We start from the raw sequence: 18,548 nt of genomic DNA, 5'->3' as shown, positions 1-18,548 counted from the left end.
TGTATGCCAACAGGCCTAGTTAAGAAAAAGAGAGTGCAGGCCAGGCGTGGTGGCTCAAGCCTGTCATCCCAGCACTTTGGGAGGCCAAAACGGGTGGATCACGAGGTCAGGAGATCGAGACCATCCTGGCTAACACGGTGATACCTCGCCTCTACTAAAAAAAATATATATATACAAAAAACTAGCCGAGCGAGGAGGCGGACACCTGTAGTCCCAGCTACTCGGGAGGCTGAGGCAGGAGAATGGCGTAAACCCGGGAGGCGGAGCTTGCAGTGAGCTGAGATCCGGCCACTGCACTCCAGCCCGGGCGACAGAGCGAGACTCCGTCTCAAAAAAAAAAAAAAGAAAAAGAAAAAGAAAAAGAGCGCGCAAGAGAGAAGACGCGCATGCGCGCACGAGAGACAGAGGAAAGAAAGAGCAAGAGCGAGCGTGCACATGCACGAACCAGTGGGCAAGTGCGCACATGTGCAAAAATGGGGTCTCACTATGTTGCTAGGTTGGTCTCAATCTTCCCTCCTCAGTCTTTCAAAGTGATAAGGGTCATGGGCATGAGCCAGCACACCCGGTCAATGGAGAAGCATTTCAGGAATGAAGGTAAGGAGTCAAACACCATCAGTAGTAGCGGTACTGGAAGCTAACACTTTGAGGTCCTGCTTGGCTTGAAGCTAAGAATTTTATGTGTAGCATGTCATTCAGTCCTCACAACAATCCTGTAAGACAAGAAAACTGAGGTAGAGATGTTCAATAGCTTGCTCCAGACTTCAAATCTGAGATGGCAGAACCAGGATGTCCAGCATATGGATAAAGGTACAAGAAATACCACTGATATCTACATAATTACTAGTCACGTTTTCCAAGATGAATGACATTTGGAAACAATTACAAAGTAGAAAAATCATAATTTTAAAAATCTATATATACAGGCTGGGCATGGTGGCTCATGCCTGTAATCTCAGCACTTCGGGAGGCCAACGTGGGCGGCTCACTTGAGGTCAGGAGTTTGAGACCAGCCTGGCCAACATGGTGAAATCCCGTCTCTAATAAAAATACAAAATTAAGGGCCGGGCGCGGTGGCTCAAGCCTGTAATCCCAGCACTTTGGGAGGCCGAGACGGGCGGATCACGAGGTCAGGAGATCGAGACCATCCTGGCTAATACGGTGAAACCCCGTCTCTACTAAAAAAAATACAAAAAACTAGCCGGGCGCGTTGGCGGGCGCCTGTAGTCCCAGCTACTTGGGAGGCTGAGGCAGGAGAATGGCGGGAACCCGGGAGGCGGAGCTTGCAGTGAGCTGAGATCCGGCCACTGCACTCCAGCCTGGGCGACAGAGCGAGACTCCGTCTCAAAAAAAAAAAAAAAAAATTAGCCAGGCATGGTGGCGCATGCCTGTAATCCCAGCTACTCAGGAGGCTGAGGCTGGAGAATCGCCTGAGCTGGGGAGGTGGAGGTTTCAGTGAGCCGAGATTGTGCCTCTGCACTCCAGCCTGGGCAATAAAGTGAGCCTCTGTCTCAAAAAAAAAAAAAAAAAAAAAATACACAAACACAGAGTGGGACCCCCAATCCAAGGAAAAATATCTCCACACACATGCACGAGAAATACAGAACACTAGAAGAAATATAATAATCTTATGTGGTTATTTCCTGATCGAGAGATTACAGATTTTTGCTGTATGTTCCTAATTTCCCTTTTTTATAAAATTTTATTAAAAAAAAAAATAGAGACAGGGACTAGCTGTGTTGCCCAGGCTGGTCTCAAACTCCTGGCCTCAAGTGATTCTGCCTCAGCCTCCCAAAGTGTTAAGATTACAGGCATGAGCAACTATGCCCAACCCCCAATTTACTACAATGAACATCTTAGACATTTTTATTAGCAAAATGAAAAAGTTGAAAATAAAAATGAGACAACAGGAACAAGATCTCCAGAGAAAGAGGACAGGATAGATGGTGGAGGCAATGGAAACAGATTGGGGAGTTTAAAAAGAGAAAAACAATAAGAGTGGCTAGAACAGACACCAAGATTAACTGGGTGTTGAGTTATATAAGATTTAGGCATGTTTGAAAGTATAATAGAAGGAGCCCTGACAAGATAAAACTGTTGGTAACTGTTTTCCAGTGGAAGAATGTTCCTTTTGCTAACATAGGAAGAGGCAAATGCAGACACAGAAGTCTTCTCAGATGAATGGGGAGAAAGAGCTCATGCCGGCAGGTCTATACTGCACAGGCTCCAGGAGCAATGAACCAAGAACCGAGTTCATGCATGGGTTTCACGGTCACCACGGCCAGCTGCCTGGTCTCCCTGTACATCCAGTCATCTGTAAGATGGAGCTATTAACAGCACCTATCAGAGCTGATGTGAGGACCACGCAGTAATAGCATAGTTCTCAGCATGGTGCCTGATGCAAGGAAGGTACCCAACAAATGCAAGCTAATGGCACAGGCATCTTCAACAGGGCAAAACGCAAGTGCGCCAACTGCCATGGGAGTGTCAGGCAGAGGGACTGGAAGGCCAAGGTTGTAGGGAATTTATTTCAACAGGAAAACCTTCAAGTACCTCTCCCAACACATAATTACATAATATGTATGCCAAGCGGGGATTAACCAATTTTCCAGGACTTATTTCAATTCCAAGTCCAAGCACAGCCCTGACTTGGGGCTTCTCCTGCCTGGAACCCTCTTTTCCCAGATGTCTGTCTGGTTTGTCTTCTCACCTCCTCCTACTCTCTCCTCAAATGTTTTGACCATCCTTTTCAACATGGAAGCACCAGCAATGCCTAGAGCCCTACAACAGACTTATCCACCATCTTTTTCAGCACACAGCCTTTCCCACTGTCTCATAGGTGACGTGTCTCTCACCAAAGCAAGTTGGCATATCTTATTCACTGCCCATCACCTGCCCCTCCCTGACACATCTTCGGCCCTGAATATGCATTTTACCAAAGATCTCTCCCCTTTTCCTTTATGGGCGCTGCCCTGTCAGTATTCCCATCTAAAATCCGTGCAGACAGAGCCTCCCCTAGCCCCACACTTGTCTCTCCAACTACTTTCCTACAAGACTCTCCTCACCCCACTGGAACTCACTGGCCCTCAGCAATCTCTACCACTGATGAATCCAGCTCCAACTTCAGACCATTCCCTCTGCTCTCAGAATACCTTCTGTAGGCTCCATGACACTAGTGCTGGGTCTCCCAACGTCTGGTCACTCCTTTATGTGTTTCTCTTCCTCTGCACATCCCTAATACAAGGGCCTCTTCTCAAGCTACACCAATGGGTCTTCACCGCTGACAAATCTCGGTTCTCCTCCCCAGGAAAAGGCACAATCCTATAGTACTGCCCACGGGGGCAGGGACAGGGTGCCCGCCTCCAGCTGACAACTTCTCTGGTCCCCACAGGTGCCCTGGGCCTGGCCCACTCTCTAAACCAGCGCTGCTCAGATATTTCGGCTCAGGCCCCCTCTACATTCTCAACTATTAAGGACCCCAGGGGCTTTTGTTTATGAGAGTTTGATCTATCAATATTTACTATGCTATAAATTAAAACTGAGATGTTCTAAAATTGTTTATTAAATGATTTGAAAAGAAGCCCACTGCATGTTACCATACATAACATTTTTATAAAGAATAACTATTTTCTTGGCTGGGCACAGTGGCTCGCCTATAATCCCAGCACTTTGGGAAGCGGGCAGATCATGAGGTCAGGAGATCAAGACCATCCTGGCTAACACAGTGAAACCCCATCTCTACTGAAAATACAAAAAATTAGCCAGGCGCCTGTAGTCCCAGCTACTTGAGAGGCTGAGGCAGGAGAATGGTGTGAACCCAGGAGGCAGACCTTGCAGTGAGCCAAGATCATGCCACTGCACTCCAGCCCAGGTGACAGAGCGAGACTCCATCTCTTTTTTAAGAAAAATAGGCCGGGCGCGGTGGCTCAAGCCTATAATCCCAGCACTTTGGGAGGCCGAGACGGGTGGATCACGAGGTCAGGAGATCGAGACCATCCTGGCTAACATGGTGAAACCCCGTCTCTACTAAAAAATACAAAAAAAAAACCTAGCCGGGCGAGGTGGCGGGCGCCTGTAGTCACAGCTACTCCGGAGGCTGAGGCAGGAGAAAGGCATAAACCCAGGAGGCAGAGCTTGCAGTGAGCTGAGATCCAGCCACTGCACTCCAGCCTGGGCGACAGAGCGAGACTCCATCTCAAAAAAAAAAAAAAAAAAAAAAAGAAAAATAATCTGGTGAGAAACTGTATTTTATATTTGTATTGTCTGCCTCAATGGAAGCAATGGATCTTCACATCTGTGTCTGCTCTCGGCCTGCTGTAACACACAGTTTTAGCTGAAGTCTATGAGGAAAATTCAGTCTCACATAGATATGCAGTTAAAAGAAAAAGAAGAGGTTTTTTTTGTTTTTTTGTTTTTTTTTTTAAAGAAGTAGGGTCTCAGCTGGCCGGGCGCAGTGGCTCACGCCTGTAATCCCAGCACTTTGGGAGGCCAAGGCATGCGGATCACGAGGTCAGGAGATCGAGACCATCCTGGTTAACACGGTGAAACCTCGTCTCTACTAAAAATACAAAAAAATCAACAGGGCGTGGTGGTGGGCGCCTGTGGTCCCGGCTACTCAGGAAGCTGAGGCAGGAGAATGGCGTGAACCCGGGAGACGGAGCTTGCAGTGAGCCAAGATCACACCACTGTACTCCAGCCTCGGTGACAGAGTGAGACTCTGTCTCCAAAAAAAAAAAAAAAGAAATAGGGTCTCAGTCTGTCACCCAGGCTGGAGTGCCATGGTACAACCACAGCTCACTGCAACCTCAACCTGCCAGGCTCAATCAATCCTCCTGCCTCAGCCTCCCCAGAATGCCTGGCTAATTTTCAAATTTTTTGTACAAATGGGGGTCTCACTATGTTGCCCAGGCTGGTCTCAAACTCTTGGCCTCAAGCGATCCTCCTGCCTCGGCCTCCCAAAGCACTGGGATTACAGGTGTGAGCTGTAATCAAGAACAAAAATTTATTTTATATTTTATATTTTATTTTATTTTTTTATTTTATTTTACTTTATTTTATTTTTTGAGATGCAGTCTCGCTCTATCCCCCAGGCTGGAGTGCAGTGTCGCAATCTCGGCTCACTGCAACCTCTGCCTCCCAAGTTCAAGTGATTCTCCCGCCTCAGCTTCCCGAGTAGCTGGGATTACAGGCATATGCCACAACGCCCAGCTAATTTTTTTGTATTTTTAGTAGAGATGGGGTTTCACCATGTTGGCCAGACTGGTTTTGAACTCCCGACCTCCAGTCACCCGCCTGCCTCAGCCTCCCAAAGTGCTGGGATTACAGGCAATGTAGAAAAATGTAGGTTCACTGAATTAAGCAGATCTTTCAAATACTGACACATTTCATTACATATTTTTTAAATTTCATTAGTATCATCACCTAGCTTATACGAAAAGTCTATCAATACTGGGAAGATGTCAAGCTCATGGTAGCAGAACCAAGTTTTCCAAAATGTTCCTTTGAAAGCTCAAATTTTATTACTGGCAACAATAGTGTTAGTTATTTTCCTTGAAGTATCTCGTTCACTTCATTCATTTTCAAGATGGTATTGGCCAAATATCCACATCTAATCTAAACAGCCGTTGTTTTCTGTCTGCCATTCTTTCAACTCAATTACACAACTCCTCCTGGAGACAGCTATTGTATTTCACTGTGCTTTATACCTACTTCCATTTTATCACACAAAATACTACAAAGATAGATTTTCAAATGATAAGGTTTAATACAGTCAATTTTTATTGCTTCACCAAGGACATTAGATTAACAAGGTTTTCTTTCACTGTGGGTTCATGGCGGTGAAGAGCACTGTGAGTGCCTTGACAGTGGCTGCTAAGACTAGTTTGGAATCAAAGCCTTGAGCTGTGCTAAGGAGACAGGAGTTTTACCCTCCACTGCTTCTGCAGCATCAATGAAATGTCAACACAATGAAAAGTTAAATAACATCTTAATATGATTATGAAAATAGTTCTGACCAAGTGAATTCCTGAAACGGTCTCAGGAGCCCCTAGGGTCCACAATCACACTTTTAAGAACCACTGCTCTAAATGACCACTGCTCCTAAGACTTCAATCATCATCGAAATGTTGCTAACTCCCAAAGGCCTGCCTCCATCCAGACCTATCCTCCAGAGCACCCCGTTCACAGGTACAGGAGTCACTATGTCAACATTTACTGTGTACTGTTTTAGGGGCTGGTCTGCAGTGAACCAGAGTGCCTGTGTCCACGGAGCTTAGAACAAGTGGGAAGAGCAGTATCAGGCTATGAAGACAGAGTGGGGTGAAGCGACAGAGATCAATGAGATCAGAGCACACCCTCGGAGGAAGGGATACATGAACAAAGAAAGGCCTGAATGGAGAGAGGGAGTGAACTGCGCAAACACACAGCCAGGAGGAGAGTTTTCCAAGGACAGGGAGAAGAAAGTATAAGTCCCGCTGTACCCTTGATGCAAAACATGAGAATGCCTCAGAGAGTCCTCAAACCCAACACGCACAAACTAAACTCATCATACCCCACAGCTACCCAGAGGGCAGATGGAAACCTGTGGTCATTTACATCTTTCTCGCCACCCTCACCTTCCCTTCGGTCACCAGGTCTTATCAATCATCACCCTGCTCCAGACCCCTTTCCTTTTCTACACCAGCTTTGCCAACTGACTAGAGGCCCCTCCCTCCCCTGAGCACTCTACGTTCAACTACCAAGTAATGATCCCCATCAGATCAATCTCCTTACAACTCTTCCAAGGCTTCCTGAAGCTCTCAAGGTAAAAGTTCATTTTTTTCTTCTTTTTTGAGTCTCACTCTGTCACCCAGGCTGGGGTGATCTTGGGTCACTGCAACCTCCGCCTCCCAGATTCAAGCCATCCTTGTGCCTCAGCCTAATGAGTAGCTGAGAATACAGGTGTGCACCACCATGCCTAGCTAATTTTTATATGTTTAGTAGAGACGAGGTTTCACCATGTTGGCCAGGCTGGTCTCAAACTCCTGACCTCAAATGATCCGCCCGCCTTGGCCTCCCAAAGTGGTGGGATTACAGGCGTGAGCCACTGTAACTGGCCTCAAGGTAAAAGCTCTTTATCCAGGCTCTAAACCTTTTGGCTTCCACTTCTCACCACTCTGCTAGCCCTTTGGAACTTCCGTCCCTGGATGTGCTGTGCTCTTACCTGCTGGATAATTACTGAGCACCTGGCACACATTGTGCTGGGTGCTGGAGACAGTAAAGGAGACCAGTTGGTTGCCGGATAAAAAACACACCATCTCATCAGCCTAGGATACACTCCTCCCCTCCATCCCCACCTGCCTGCCAGACAGACTCCAGTTCAGGTCTCAACTTGAAGCTTTTTTATAAGAAGCTGCCACTAAACTCTGGACAGGGTGGTCTCCCTGGGAGCCACAGCCAATGCCCTCTGCTCTGTGCCTGCGTGTCAGGCTCCCTATCAGACCATGAATTCAGCAAGGCCCTGGATCACGTGCCTTCTACTACGGCTCACTGCCTCAGGACCCAGTAAGGTGCTAAATTGGGGCCGGGCACAGTGGCTCACGCCTGTAATCCTAGCACTTTGGGAGGCCAAGGCAGGAGGATTGCCTGAGCTCAGGAGTTCGAGACGGGCATGGGCAACACGGTGAAACACCATCTCTACAAAGATTTAAAAAAAAAAAATTAGCCAGGCGGGGCGGCATGTGCCTGTAATCCCAACTATCTGGGAGGCTGAGGAAAGAGAAGCGCCTGAACTCGGGAGGCAGAGGTTGCAGTAAGCCGAGATCACGCCACTGCACTCTAGCCTGGGTGACAGAGCAAGACTCCATCTCAAAAAAAAAAAAAAAAAAAGAGAGAGAGAGAAGGTGCTAAGTCAACATTTGTTAAATAAATAAACAAATCAGTATTACAGTTTATAAAAATAAGTGGAAAATATTTAATTATTGTCCCTAGTCAGCAAAAATCAAGGGATGTCAACAAATTTTGGTGAAATTCAAAGAACTCTAGTTTCATAAATGGGGGGAGGAGAATTCTCTAAAAAATGAACATAAACGGGCAGGGCATGGTGGCTCATGCCTGTAATCCCAGCACTTTGGGAGGCTGAGGCGGGTGAGGTCAGGAGTTCGAGACCAGACTGGCCAATACAGTGAAACCCCGTCTCTACTAAAAATATAAAAATCAGCTGGGTGTGGTGTCGGGCACCTATAATCCCAGCTACTCTGGAGGCTGAGGCAGGAGAATTGTTTGAACCCAGAATGTAGAGGTTGCAGTGACCCAAGATTGCGCCATTGCACTCCAGCCTGGGCGACAGGGCAAAACTCCGTCTCAAAAAAAAAAAAAAAAAAAAAAAGGACAAAAACTTACCAGTTTTCAAAATGAGGCATAGTTCAAGATTATTCTGCAAAGGTAAAGGAAAGCCTTTAAGATCAGGGTGCTGTGGCTCACATCTATAATCCCAACACTTTGGGAGGCTAAGGCAGGAGAACCACTTGAACTCAGGAGCTGGAGACCAGCCTGTCCCTGTCTTTACAAACAATTTAAAAAAATTAGCTGGGCAAGGTGATATGTGCCTGTGGTCCCAGTTACTTGTAAAACTGAGGCAGGAAGATTGTATGACCCCGGAGGTCCAGGTTGCAGTGAGCCATGATCATACCATCACATTCCACACTCCAGCCTGGGTGACACAGCAAAACCCTGTCTCAAAAAAAAAAAAAAGAAATAAAAAGAAACAAAACCTTTCAAGAAAAGACAAGGATGTGAGAGAAGATTTAGTAGAAAGTGAGGTAGTAAAGGCTGGGCACAGTGGCTCACGCCTGTAATCCCAGTACTTTGGGAGGCCAAGATGGGCGGATCACAAGGTCAGGTGATCCAGACCATCCTGGCTAACATGGTGAAACCCCATCTCTACTAAAAATACAAAAAATTAGCCGGGCGTGGTGGCGGATGCCTGTAGTCCCAGCTACTCGGGAGGCTGAGGCAGGAGAATGGCGGGAACCCGGGAGGCGGAGCTTGCAGGGAGCTGAGATAGCGCCACTGCACTCCAGCCTGGGCGACAGAGTGAGACTCTGTCTCAAAAAAAGAAAAAAAAAAAAAAAGGCCAGGCGCGGTGGCTCAAGCCTGTAATCCCAGCATTTTGGGAGGCCGAGACGGGCGGATCACGAGGTCAGGAGATCGAGACCATCCTGGCTAATACGGTGAAACCCCGTCTCTACTAAAAAATACAAAAAACTAGCCGGGCGATGAGGCGGGCGCCTGTAGTCCCAGCTACTCGGGAGGCTGAGGCAGAATGGCATAAACCCGGGAGGCAGAGCTTGCAGTGAGCTGAGATCCAGCCACTGCACTCCCGCCCGGGCCACAGAGCGAGACTCTGTCTCAAAAAAAAAAAAAAAAAAGAAAGTGAGGCAGTAAATAAGTGATAGGGATTTGCAAAGATAGCTAATATGTATGTTCCACACCCTGAATTAATGTTCTTCTGGAACCATGGAAAAAGAAAGAAAAATCTCAGTACACTCTCATCTTATAATAACATTTTTTAACCTTGCCATAAAAGAAATTTTTACAAAGCAAGGCCATCAGCAACAGAAATGGCTAACCCTTGCACAGCTCCGTTATCAGTGCCCGCATCCGGACTCACTCAATCCTCACAATGACCCCATGAAGGCGGCTCTAGGATGCCTGTGTCACAGATAAGGACAGACACAGAAGTCCTAACACTGCAGGTGACCTAAATTAAGGCAGGCTCAGGGAGGACAGAAAGCTCCTGTGGAAAGGCAGAAGTTGGCTTGATCTTGATTTTCAGTGCGAATAAAATTTTTTTTTTTTTTTTTTTAAGACGGAGTCTCCCGCCGGGCGCGGTGGCTCAAGCCTGTAATCCCAGCACTTTGGGAGGCCGAGATGGGCGGATCACGAGGTCAGGAGTTTGAGACCATCCTGGCTAACACGGTGAAACCCCGTCTCTACTGAAAAATACAAAAAGCTAGCCGGGCGAGGTGGCTGGCACCTGTAGTCCCAGCTACTTGGGAGGCTGAGGCAGGAGAATGGCGTAAACCCGGGAGGCGGAGCTTGCAGTGAGCTGAGATCCGGCCACTGCACTCCAGCCCGGGCGACAGAGCAAGACTCCGTCTCAAAAAAAAAAAAAAAAAAAAAAAAAAGACGGAGTCTCCCTCTGTCGCCCAGGCTGGAGTGCAGTGGCCAGATCTCAGCTCACTGCAAGCTCCGCCTTCCGGGTTTACGCCATTCTCCTGCCTCAGCCTCCGGAGTAGCTGGGACTACAGGCGCCCGCCACCTCGCCCAGCTAGTTTTTTATATTTTTTAGTAGAGACGGGGTTTCACCAGGTTAGCCAGGATGGTCTCGATCTCCTGACCTTGTGATCCGCCCGTCTCGGCCTCCCAAAGTGCTGGGATTACAGGCTTGAGCCACCGCGCCCGGCCAGCGAATAAAATTCCTAACACTGCAAATCAGCCAGTGAGGTGACAGAGCTGAGCTGGGCTCTAACTTAGTGCCAATCCTTTTTGGAAACTACTGAATTTTTCTCCCTCCCTAGAATTTAGGAACTATTTTATTTATTTATTTATTTATTTATTTATTTTTTTTTTTTGAGGCGGAGTCTCGCTCTGTTGCCCGGGCTGGAATGCAGTGGCCGGTTCTCAGCTCACTGCAAGCTCCGCCTCCCGGGTTTATGCCATTTTCCTGCCTCAGCCTCCGAGTAGCTGGGACTACAGGCGCCCGCCACCTCGCCCGGCTAGTTTTTTGTATTTTTTAGTAGAGACGGGGTTTCACCGTGTTAGCCAGGATGGTCTCGATCTCCTGACCTCGTGATCCGCCCGTCTCGGCCTCCCAAAATGCTGGGATTACAGGCTTGAGCCACCGCGCCCGGCCAGGAACTATTTTAAAATTCCTATGACAAACTTCTGAAATCTACTGTAGACTCTTTGACATGCTCATCTAATTAGAAAGTGTCCAGAATTTTTTTTTTTTTTTTGATGGAGTTTCACTCTTGTTGCCCAGGCTGGAGTACAATGGCACGATCTCACCTCACCACAACCTCCACCTCCCAGGTTCAAGCAATTCTCTTGCCTTGGCCACCCGAGTAGATGACATTACAGGCACGTGCCACCATGCCCGACTAATTCTGTATTTTTAGTAGAGATGGGGTTTCTCCATGTTGGTCAGGCTGGTCTCGAACTCCCCACCTCAGGTGATCCGCTCACCTTGGCCTCCAAAAGTGTTGGGATTACAGGCGTAAGCCACCACACCCAGCCCAGAATTTTTTAAAGTTTTATTAATGACAACACTCGGCGGGAAGTCTGTAATCAACATAGGGAATATATTTTCTAAGTGCCACAGGACTGCACACAGACATGCATGGAGACACGATTACCCACCAGTAAACAAGAATACATTCCATTGATGCCCTTAGTATTCCAATTCTTTTTTTTTTTTTTTTTTTTTTTTTGAGATGGAGTCTTGCTCTGTCCTCCAGGCTGGAGGAGTGCAGCGGCGAGATCTCCACTCACTGCAAGCTCCGCCCCTCTGGGTTCACACCATTCTCCTGCCTCAGCCTCCCAAGTAGCTGGGCCTACAGGCCCCCGCCACCACACCTGGCTAATTTTTTTATTTTTAGTAGAGACAGGGTTTCACCGTGTTAGCCAGGATGGTCTCGATCTCCTGACCTCGTGATGCAACCGTCTCAGCCTCCCAAAGTGCTGGGATTACAGGCGTGAGCCACCGTGCCCAGCCAGTATTCCAATTTTTTTTTTATTTTTTTTTTGAGACGGAGTCTCGCTCTGTCGCCCGGGCTGGAGTGCAGTGGCTGGATCTCAGCTCACTGCAAGCTCCACCTCCTGGGTTTACGCCATTCTCCTGCCTCAGCCTCCCGAGTAGCTGGGGATACAGGCGCCCGCCACGTCGCCCGGCTAGTTTTTTTGTATATTTTTAGTAGAGACGGGGTTTTACCGTGTTAGCCAGGATGGTCTCGATCTCCTGACCTCGTGATCCGCCCGTCTCGGCCTCCCAAAGTGCTGGGATTACAGGCTTGAGCCACCGCGCCCGGCAGTATTCCAATTTTAACAGGTGAATGAATTAATACATAAAGTCCTCTCTTGATAAAATGCATTAGTGAGCTTGGAGCAACTAATGATCAAATCATTATTTTATCCATGGCAAAATACATTCAACAGAATAAACTTAAGAATTATCTTAGACAAACTGGGCGTGGTGGCTCACAACTGTAATTCCAGCACTTTGGGAAGCAGAGGCAGGCAGATCACTTGAGGTCAGAAGTTGGAGACCAGCCTGGCCAACATGGTGAAACCCCATCTCTACTACAAACACAAAAATCAGCTGGGTGTGGTGGCAGGCGCCTATAATCCCAGCTACTTGGGAGACTGAGGCAGGAGAATGGCGTAAACCCAGGAGGTGGAGCTTGCAGTGAGCTGAGATCCAGCCACTGCACTCCAGCCCGGGCGACAGAGCGAGACTGCTAGGCAGGAGAATCGCTTGAACCCGGGCGGGAGGCATAAGCTGCAGTGAGCCAAGACCGCCCCATTGCACTCCAGCAATGGCAATAAGAACGAAACTCCATCTCAAAAAAAAAAAAAGATTTGCCTTAGATAATCTTAATTTGGTCTTTTTAATCAGTTAACTTTTAAAAAATGGGTCTTTCTCAGAATTCTAATTTAAGAAGACATAAAAAAAGAAATACTTTCACTTAATCTTAAAAAAAAGAAAACAAGCAACATTGCTCTATAAAACAGAAAGCTTTTCTACCACTCAAAGCCAGGAGTAATTTCCACTGATTACCATGGCACCCAATGGTAGGCACTGCCACAAAAACAAGAGGCTAAAAGGTTTTAAAAAAACTTTCAGCATTCCGGCAGGACGCAGTGGTTCACGCCTGTAATCCTAGCACTTTGGGAGGCTGAGATGGGCGGATCACCTGAGGTGAGGAGTTCAAGACCAGCCTGGTCAACATAGTGAAACTCTGTCTCTACTAAAATAAAACTTTAAAAAATTATCTGGGCATGACAGTGGGTGCCTGTAATCCCAGCTACTCGGGAGGCTGAGACTGGAGAATCACTTGAACCTGGGAGACGGCGGTTGCAGTGAGCCGAGACTGCGCCACTACACTCCAGCCTGGGCGGCTGAGTGAGACTGTCTCAAAACAAAAAAAGCTTTCAGCATTCCACTAATCCACTAGCAAACTCAAATGTCTATAGATTGTCTATATTTCTTCAATCAAAATTCTGGAACAAAATACACAGCTTTGAAAGAGGTAGTGCTCCATCCCTCTCCCAGAGCAGCTGATGTGGTGTTGTATTTCTCTTTCTCTTCATACACACTCCCATATATGTTTGCCCTACTTTTTCTTTAAGTAACGTTGAACACTGCAGTTTCATAAACTATTTCTGATAGTTTGCATTTTAAATGTATTTTATCTCCTTATTCTATGTTCCTAAACCAAACACTTAACTGAATTGCCTACTTCATAATCTCTCCAACCACTCTTAACAAATGCAAACCTGAAATCAGAATTTAAACACCGGTTTAAATTTTTTTTTTTTTTGAGACGGAATCACACTGTGTCGCCCAGGCTGGAGTGCAATGGCGCGACCTTGGCTCACTGCAACCTCCGCCTCCCGGGTCACGCCATTCTCCTGCCTCAGCCTCCCAAGTAGCTGGGATTACACATGCCCGCCACCACACTAGGCTAATTTTTTGTATTTTCAGTAGAGACGGGGTTTCACCGTGTTAGCCAGGGTAGTCTCAATTTCCTGACCTCATGATCCACCTGCCTCGGCCTCCCAAAGTGCTGGGATTACAGGCATGAGCCACCACACCCAGCCAAACCAGTTTAAAATTCTCTAAAAATTTGTGTTCCATGTCTTATGAGACTTACACTAAATAGGGGTTTCAAAATAACATGGCCTGCCATATGGTCAAGCCAGATTTAAAAATTGAGAATATCTATTACCAATCCACTAATGCTAAAGCCAAAGTCACAGACAGTAAGAATGTAATCCAATTTAGAGACCGACATGAGCCAAATCTTTTGGGCAGAGACAAACAATCCAATGACAAACCTACAATAAATGCCGACACTGCACTTCTAAAATAAAATCAACGTTATTCATTAAAGTATTAGCTACAAAAAGTCAACTGATGGTAGATGAGTCTACAGATGCCCTGAAGACCTTTTTCATCCTTTAATCAAAGCTGTATTTAGCTACAAAGCTACAACTTTTCCAGTGGACCAACACACACAGAAAATGAACCAAAAGACACAGAAAATTTTTAACAAAGTAAAGGGAAGAGAACAAAGCTCTGGTACTTTTGCGGGATAGTACAACACCTCCTTTGAGAAATAAATTGACTCCTCAAATTCTACTTCTCAAGTGATCAATATAAATCTACCTACATGATACAAGTTTGAAATCGAAGTCATTGGGCATCAAAAAGATTTACAGAGGTTTAACTCTTTTGAGATAGTCTCACTCTGTCACCCAGGCTGGAGTGCAGTGGTGCAATCTCGGCTCACCGCAATCCCTGCCTCATGGGTTCAAGCGATTCCCCTGCCTAAGCCTCCTGAGTAGCTGGGATTACAGGCGCCCACCACCACGCCCGGCTTTTTGTTTGTTTGTTTGTTTGTTTGAGACGAGTCTCACTTGTCGCCCAGGCTGGAGTGCAGTGGCGCGATCTTGGATCACTGCAAGCTCCACCTCCTGGGTTCACACCATTCTCCTGCCTCAGCCTCCCCAGTAACTGGGACCACAGGCACCTGCCACCGTGCCTGGCTAATTTTTTCTATTTTTAGTAGAGACGGGGTTTCACTGTGTTAGCCAGGATAGTCTCCATCTCCTGACCTCGTGATCCACCCGCCTCAGCCGCCCAAAGTGCTGGGATTACAGGCACGAGCCACCGCATCTGGCCAATTTTTATATTTTTAGTAGATACAAGGTCTCACCATGTTGGCCAGACTGGCCTCAAACTCCTGGCCTCATGTGATCCGCCCCACCTCCCAAAGTGCTGGGATTACAGGTGTGAGTCACCACACCCAGTGGGTTTTACGCTTAAAAACAAACGACAACAAAAAACACTATTCTGCAGCCTCTTGAATCTTCTAAGATCAAAATTAAATCTGAGAAAATTTACTTCAACTCTCCCACCCCCCCAAAAACAGAGTTAACTGAAGATATCAAAGAAAAATAAAAACATTTTAAAGGTATCACCGAAGAGCACTGTCAGTACTTGTCTCATGAGATAACTATGGCTGTGTCATAAATTCAGATTATGCTAGAGAAATAGCTTTTGTCCAGTGGATATGCTCTTTTGAGAAAGCTGAAATTTAATGTTGGAACAGTTTCCTCTCTAAGACTCATCTTGAAAGGTTCCAGCAGAAGATGAAATGTCATCCTCACACTGGGCCTGGGCAGTGCGTGCTTAACTGGGAGGGGGCACGGGCACCTCAGAACTTAACTGGTTTTCCAACTCTCAACGTCTAAAAGGAAAAAAAAAAAAAAAAGGGACTTTCAGTGTCGACAAAACCAAATGCTCCTAACCTGAGACCACCGCCCAACACCTGCAGTCCAGCCTTTCCCCAGGGTTGACAGGATGAGCCTGTAGACCTTGCAGTTGCAGTTCATTTCTGCGCAGCTCTTTACTTGTTAGAAAGTTCCGCCTTACCGCGGGGCGCGGTGGCTCCCGCCTGTAATCTCAGCACTTTGGAAGACCAACGTGAGTGAATCACCTGAGGTCTGGAGTTCAAGACCAGCTTGGCCAACATAGTGAAACCCCATCTCTACTAAAAATACAAAAAATTAGCTGGGTGTGGTGGCGGTAGCTGTAATCCCAGCTACTCGGGAGGCTGAGGCAGGAGAATCACTTGAACCTGGGGGGCAGAGGTTACAATGAGCTGAGATCGCACTATTGCACTCCAGCCTGGGCAACAAGAGCGAAACTCCATCTCAAAAAATAATAATAATAAAGTTCTGCCTTACCATAAACCAAGCCAAAATCCACCACTCAGTCCTACCCTGGGGGGGCTCTCAGACCTGTCTCCAGGTCAGTGGCACCAGCTTCATCCCCAGCCACGCGCCCAGCGTTAGCAAAGAAAGAAGGACCTGCCTATTCACTTTCTTGATATATATACTTTACCAAAGAATCCAGAACAAACTATATATCTCAATAGCATGAAAATTAAAACCTTACATTCAATAAAGAGCTCCTCCCTCTCCGAAAAGACTATCACTTCAGATTAGAAAATAATTTATGCAGAAACCTTATCGATAACAATGCTTGCTCCAAAGGCCTTATTCAGTATGCATGGTTCACTGGGACTTTTCACAAACTAATACGTCCATTTGCTAATCATGAAAAATAATCTTCACATTTTCTTAATAATCTCACCAGCAACTGCTTAATCAGCTAATACTATTTGAGACTACTGTTATCAGATAGATAGCAACCTGAAAATACCATGAACTAATGCTCCCCAAACGAAAACCGTAGGTTAACCTTTTTACACTATTTATCCACAAGTCGAGTACTGTATACCCTAACTGTAAATGCACACCAACTCCCTTTTCAAAACACAAATTTTAACATCGGCATTTTCCTTCAATAAATGCATTTCACAATCCTAACAAAAACCTTCCATGAAGACAGGATGGACGTGGTGGCTCAGGCCTCTAATTCCAGCACTTTGGGAGGCTGAGGCAGGAGGATCGCTTGAGCCCCAAAGTTCGAGACCAGCCTGGTTAACAGGATCTCTTTTACACAGAGATCCCATCTCTATTATTAAAAAAAAAAAAAAAAAAAAAGAGCTTCCATGAAGATGAATTAAGCAAACAAAGCTGATACTGGTTCTGCATGCTAACCATGTAATTTAAAGGACACAAGAAATGTTAAAATACCATTTGAACCAACTATCGATTGACAGGGAAAAATATAGGAGGTTCTTAAAAGTCAAAAGCCTCAGCCAGCAGCCGTGTGGAATTTTCAGCTCCCCACTCCCCACCCCCACCCAGCTTTCAGCCGAAAAGCCGATCCAGGCAGGAGGAAGACACCCAGCCTTTGTGCTATTTCCTGTCCTCTCCCCCACCTTCGGGCCTTCGGAATATCGCAAACCGGGCCCCGAAACTCGGAGCGGCGGCGGCCGCCCCACAAAGGCACCGCCGAGAGCGCCATCTTGGCGCGGCCACCGGGCCCATTCATTCGCGGGCCCGGGCCGGGGTCCGCGCAACCCCCCGGCCGACACGCGCGGGGCGCCGGCGCCAGACAGACCCCAGCCTCGGCAGGAGAAGGGCGAGGCCACAGCGCGGCCGTCTCCGCGACTTGGCACAGCCAAAGGGCCGAAACCGTTATTTTCCCATTTCCCGACGCCGCGCCCGGCTTCCGCTTTAAATCCCCACTCCGCCCGCGGCGCGCGGCCCGGCTTCCCCATTTCATTGTTCCCCTTCCCCGCGCTCGCCCCCTGCGGCCTCCCGGCCCTCAAAGTCACCCCGATAGGCGGCCCGCGAGGGGGCTCCGGCCGCCGACACCGCCCCGTCTGCACGCCCGCCCGGCCTTTGTTCTCGCGCCGAGGGCCCGAGCGCCACGTCCGGCTCCCCACGCAGGGCCCAGCCCCGCCCGACCCGCGCCCCCGAGGCCCCGGCCGCCGCCACGGGAAGCTCCCGCGGCGCGCACAGCCCTGCACCGCGGGGCCGAAACTCAGACCCCAGCCCTGGGCCTCGGACCCCGGCTCCTCGCCCGAGATCCCGCCCTCGACCCCGACCCTGCACCCCGAACCTCGGACCCCAGCTCCCGGCCCCCGCCTTCGGACGCCGCCCGCCGCACCCGGGCGGGGCAGGAAGACGCGGCCCCGGCCGGCGGGTGCGGTGGGGGCGGGGCGGGCGCCCCCTGGGCGGGCCGGTGGACGAACCGAGGCCGGGTCCGGGGCTGGGGGCTGCCGCGCTCACCTCAGCGCCCTCGTCGCGGCCTGACGCGCCCACACCGCCGCCTCGGCCGCTGCTCGGGAGGTCGTCGCGCTCGGGCCGCGCTGCGCGCTCCGCAGGCGCTGCGGGCAGGTGCGCACCGGCAAGGCTCGGTCCACTCCCGCCGCGGCGGCTGCTCCACTCCCGACCCCACTCCCCACTCGCCGCCCGCGCCCGCTCCCGCTCCCGCCGCCGCCGCCGCCGCCTCCGTCCGCCCCTCAGACGCCTCCAGCCATCGGGATGGGCGCGGCGGGCCCCTGCCCGCAGTCTCGGGAAACCCCACGCGTTCGCGTCACCACGCACGCCGCGCGTCGCGCGCGCTCGCTAGGCCCGACGGGCACGCGCACGCCTGCGCGCTTGCAACTCGCAACGGGCCCGAGCGCGTGTCCGAGCGGCTTAAAGAGGCCGTGTTGCTGTCTTCCCGGACCGCTGCTTCAGGAGACCCCCTCTCCCCCCGGCGGCCCGGCCCTACGGGGACCGAGCGGGATGGGGACCGGGGCAATGGGCCCTCGGAGACGGGACGGGGCGGGGGGAACACTGGCGCGGAGTCCTCCAGGGACAGCGTA

General features: G+C 49.0%; 1 protein-coding gene across 3 annotated transcripts in view; it reads right to left on the bottom strand.

Annotated features, from left to right (window-relative positions):
* Positions 1-18,271, bottom strand: part of GNB1 (G protein subunit beta 1) — a 116,407-nt gene extending 98,136 nt beyond the window's left edge. The window contains exon 1 of one of the 3 annotated variants that reach the window (XM_033228692.1): positions 17,968-18,271. The gene's annotated coding sequence lies outside the window, so the exon portion shown is untranslated. The remainder of the gene's footprint in view (positions 1-17,967) is intronic. The other 2 variants (XM_033228690.1, XM_033228693.1) reach the window with 2 other exon arrangements.
* Positions 18,272-18,548: the final 277 nt, after the last annotated feature.

The sequence above is a fragment of the Trachypithecus francoisi genome, unplaced genomic scaffold (genome assembly GCF_009764315.1).
Source record: "Trachypithecus francoisi isolate TF-2019V2 unplaced genomic scaffold, Tfra_2.0 Lachesis_group12, whole genome shotgun sequence".
NCBI lineage: Eukaryota > Metazoa > Chordata > Mammalia > Primates > Cercopithecidae > Trachypithecus > Trachypithecus francoisi.
This window is presented reverse-complemented; position numbering and strand designations above follow the sequence as displayed.